This window comes from Triticum dicoccoides, chromosome 3B (genome assembly GCF_002162155.2).
Source record: "Triticum dicoccoides isolate Atlit2015 ecotype Zavitan chromosome 3B, WEW_v2.0, whole genome shotgun sequence".
NCBI lineage: Eukaryota > Viridiplantae > Streptophyta > Magnoliopsida > Poales > Poaceae > Triticum > Triticum dicoccoides.
In genome coordinates, this window is record NC_041385.1 from 423,166,033 (window position 1) to 423,170,458 (window position 4,426).

A 4,426-nucleotide genomic window follows, 5' to 3' on the forward strand; every position below is an offset into this window, starting at 1 on the left:
GGGGGGGGGCGTCGCTTCCAGCCGACCGGCGTGGAGGTGTGCAAGGACGCGAGATCCGCCCAGCGTCGGCGTGAGGTTCATGATGGATCGGGTAGGGGTGGAAGCCCGAGGCGAGCTCCAGTCTCCCGACGTCCTCCTCTTCAGGTAGCATGGTCACCGTGCTTTGGTGGTTGGTGCTTGCTCAAGGATAGTGTTGGCGTTGTAACTAGCAAGTTCAGATAAACTGCGATAAACTGCGCCGTTGCTTCTTCAGACTTCAGATGTTCCAGATTCACTGGAAACTTTGGCGTTCTGTCCCTAGGAACCATTCCATCCCATCTCATTCTCTTCCGGCTAAACACCAAGATGGAATCATTCCGTTCCTTTCGAATGGAACGGTTTCATGACATTCCACTTGGTTCTAAAACCAAAAACACTCGATGATACCACTGTCTTTCTAACCATTCAATCATAGGTTGGTTGCTGTTGAATTTAAGAATTGGAATTAGTTCTTTATTACCAACAACTAATCAAATGGAATTCGATTGTCCTGCACATTCGTGGGACCTCCATGCACATACTATCAGACTACTGATGTTTTGCATCCCATCAGACCACTCGCAGGCCATCCGATCAAAAGCGCATGCACCATTCGATCTGCGACTAAATCCCCTCGCTTGATGTGCTTGATTGTAGCGTTAATTAATTGCTTCCTCGTAATAAATGCTCTGCCTGCATGGGCCCGATGGTGGTTCCTTTTTTACCGGGATGGGCTTGTGGTTAGTTTCTAGTATCAATCAGTGCTTCCAAACGAATGATTCCATGTCTCCAAAAAAAAAATGCTTCCAGGAATCACATCTACAACTAAAAAAAGAATCACATTTGGTATGGCGAAATTTATCCCCTAATTTTCAGAAACAATTTTGGTAACTATAACAACCAAATCTGGCATATTAGTCATGATCTTTTTTCTAAGATAATTTTTTTGCAGGTGATCTAACATATATTTCTAGCGATGATAATATGTTTTTCCTGCCATGGAAACATACATTTTAGTGGATGGAAGCATCATATTTGTTCTGCGATGGAAACAAGTAATTCATGAGATGAAATATTTTCGTGAGTGAAAAACAATATTTTTTGTGGTACGGTATCATTGTTTAACTGTCTTTGAAAAAAAATTGGCTAAGGAAGCAACTTTTTGTGCAACGCAAATCTTTGCTTGGCAAACAAAAAATCCCGCGGAAGCACAAATAGAAGCACGAAGCATCGAAACAAATTTTAACCGATACGGACAATAATTTACAACTCTGTTGAAAACAACCAACAACGAGAAAAATACCATTACAACAAGAATTACATGTAGGACATTTTGAGTCCCATGTATCTTTTATTATTATTACAACACAAGAGGACTGTTCTTCTATGCAATACAAAAGTGTTTCCATCACAAAACTAATTTGCTTCTAACCGAACATAAGTTTGTTTTCGTGCTTCGTTTGTTCATACATCATCTTCATGTGCTACAAATTTCCTTCCTGAAAGAAGGCAATTATACAATGCTTTCCCTTTATTTAGCATGAGGTCGCCTTCATCGTGGGGTCAGATGCAAGTGTCGTCATGCTTCTTAGTGCATGCGTCTTTTGCTTCAGCATAATCTTTTCTGTCTGCTTCATTATTTCTACCAGATTGAGAACGTATAGAGTGTAGTGCACTGGCAATTGTCAAAAATATGTGAGTAATCTATGGAAGAAAAATACATAGACCAAAGAAACAAATGTCACATCATTTGGGAGTCTGTTGATAATAATAATAAAACAAAATTTGCAAAAGAAGCACAAAGTATGAAATTGTGGACATTGAATAAGTATATGTAGGATAATTCAGAAACTCCATAACCCATAAGAAGCATCAAAATAGTGCTATCTTAATGTAACCTGTCTCAATCGAAGCATACTGAAATAGAAATTATAAGCCCATCAGCTAGTACCTAAACATATGCTACTATGTTTGGAAGCATGAAAATAAATCAAAAAGGGTTAGTAGTGGAAGCACATGCACGAGATGATACCTAGTAGATAAACTTTGAAGCAATGCTAGAAATAATTTGGAAAGATACACTGTCTATCTGAAAAAACTATGGGAAATATAAAAGAAGTAAACTAGTATTGCCATGCAAATATTAACAACAAGTAATGAAGCACAAATGGTATGGTATTGGTCAACCCAAACTGCAGTTATAGTGGAAGCATACATTGAAATGAATGGAGATATACCACAAGTATTGTGCTACCATAAATACATATGAGAGGCATATTAATTTGCAAACTGGAAAGCTTGCAACAAGGATTGGCATGCGCAGCCCGGGCCAGTGGTGTAGTTGCTGGCGCGGATGGTAAGACGAAGCACCATCAACCACTGCAGGGAGAGAGTAAGAAAAAACGATGGTTCGAGGTGCACCGATAAGGTGGAGTGGGTCCATGTCGAGTGTGGAGGTGCGAGGATCCATCCAGGAGGCATTGTCGGAGATAAGAATGGCAATAAGGAAACACAAGCAATGTATGGGTTACAACAATGCTGAAGAAAATTAGAAGAATGATAAAGCAAAGAACAAAGATGGAACTATGGAAGCAAATCACATGCAAGAAACATATGTAGCATAATATGGAAGCATTGTACGTTTCAATGTGAATAACAATGGTATTAACAATTGTTTTGGGGAAAATGAGCCATGGGTTGTGAAAGCAATGAATGTTAACTGAAGAAGCACATAAAATATGTTTGGGAAGCCCAATTGGATCGAAGCATGAAAATACACTTGGAAAGCATTACACATCCTTTTTGGTATGATGGAACATTAAAAAATGGAAACAAAGTAAGATTGGGGCTAACAGTAGGATGCATATTTGTGCCACATATATAATTTTTTTTTGCAACTCCACATATATACAAATTAAACTGGTTGCTATGGACCAAATGAAGCAAATTCACTAGCCCGAATAAGCATACATATTACAATGCGGAAGCACAAATAGGTAAGAAATATAAAACAAGTGCGTCGGGTACACAAATAGTGTTAGGTGGAAGCATGAATATTTGAACATGTTATGCAACTTGGTATTGCTGCAAAAATGGGGAAGCATATATGTGTCATGTTCAGACAAAATTCACAAGTATTCGGCTGATTTGGATCCACTACACACAAAACATAACTAAATCAGACCCAAGAAAAGGGTACGCACAAGATATATGAAAAAAATACTCGCAACATGAAATACGTTAGAAATCAACTAGCATTGTATCTAGATAAGAGGAATCTATACCTAGGTTCATGATGGTACCTTACCGGCCAGGGGGTCCTGCAATGGTCCATGTGATTGCCTCGTTCCCCAATAAACAGGGGTGCTCCGGCGTGGTGGACTACAGGCCGAGAGATCCGAATATGGTGCAGATGACCCGGACGGGAATGGGAGGGGGCTGTGATCCTGCTGATTGCTTCGTTCCCCAAGACATACAAAGTCGATAGGGAGGAAGGGTGGAGGGCAGATCTAGCGGGGAACAGGGCGGTCGCGACTCGCGAGGTCGGTGCAGAGAGCAGGGTTGGGGTAGTGGAGGGCGGGACGGCCCACTGGCGACATGGAGGAGCTGCCGTGATGCAGAGTTGTTGGTGCGGAGAAGGATTGTCGACGAGGTAGCCGTCAGGGCGAGCGAGCTCGGCGAGCCCAGGGGATTGCGAGATCGGGCAGGCAAAATTAATGGGACGCCGTGATCTGGTTCGGTGGGGGATGCGAGATTTACTCGGGTAACTAAAAATCACCGGGGGAATCGCCAGGAAAATATCGTCCGTGGGATTAAAGGAGCTTCGACGACGCAGAAGCGGTCTGAGGAAAGCTTCATATCAGACGTATGATAGGAAGCGTTTCCCGCACATATATGGGCCTGCCAACATGCACAAAAGTTGCTCCTCAGTAAGTTGGCAATGTTTATAGAATGTCAAAGAATTTCATGAAATTCATAGTGCGAACGTCAAGTTGAAAAAAATAAAAGTTAAAGTTTTATGGGAGCCATTTGTACAAGTACGTGGGATCCACTTGCATGAGGTGATCCGCCAATAATCTCAAAGTTGCTCCTTAACACGTGGATAACAGTTTCTCGAAAAAAAAATTGAGTTTCTCCAAAAAAACACGTGGAGAACACACATGCAATTCGTTTATATTTGTAACAATTTACAGTGTAAACATGAGGTTGTAAATTTAAATACCAAAATTTTGCAAAACCCTACACACGGCATATTTGCATGCTTTGGTCTATTGATAAGCTCGGAGTAGCTTCTTGATGCGTGGATAATATTTTTCAATTTTCAGTTGATTCCAATCAAATTTATATGTGTTCATTTAAGGTTCTATTCTAAACTTCAGTAATTCATATGGTGAACAATTACCCATTT

At 40.8% G+C, this 4,426-nt stretch overlaps 1 long non-coding RNA gene across 1 annotated transcript; it reads right to left on the reverse strand.

Moving 5' to 3' along the window:
* Nucleotides 1-1,250: 1,250 nt before the first annotated feature.
* On the reverse strand, nt 1,251-3,850 carry LOC119276300. The gene is made up of 2 exons (XR_005136537.1): nt 3,326-3,850; nt 1,251-1,693 (listed from the first exon to the last, which is right to left on the reverse strand). It is a non-coding gene; the product is annotated as an uncharacterized LOC119276300 (long non-coding RNA).
* Nucleotides 3,851-4,426: the final 576 nt, after the last annotated feature.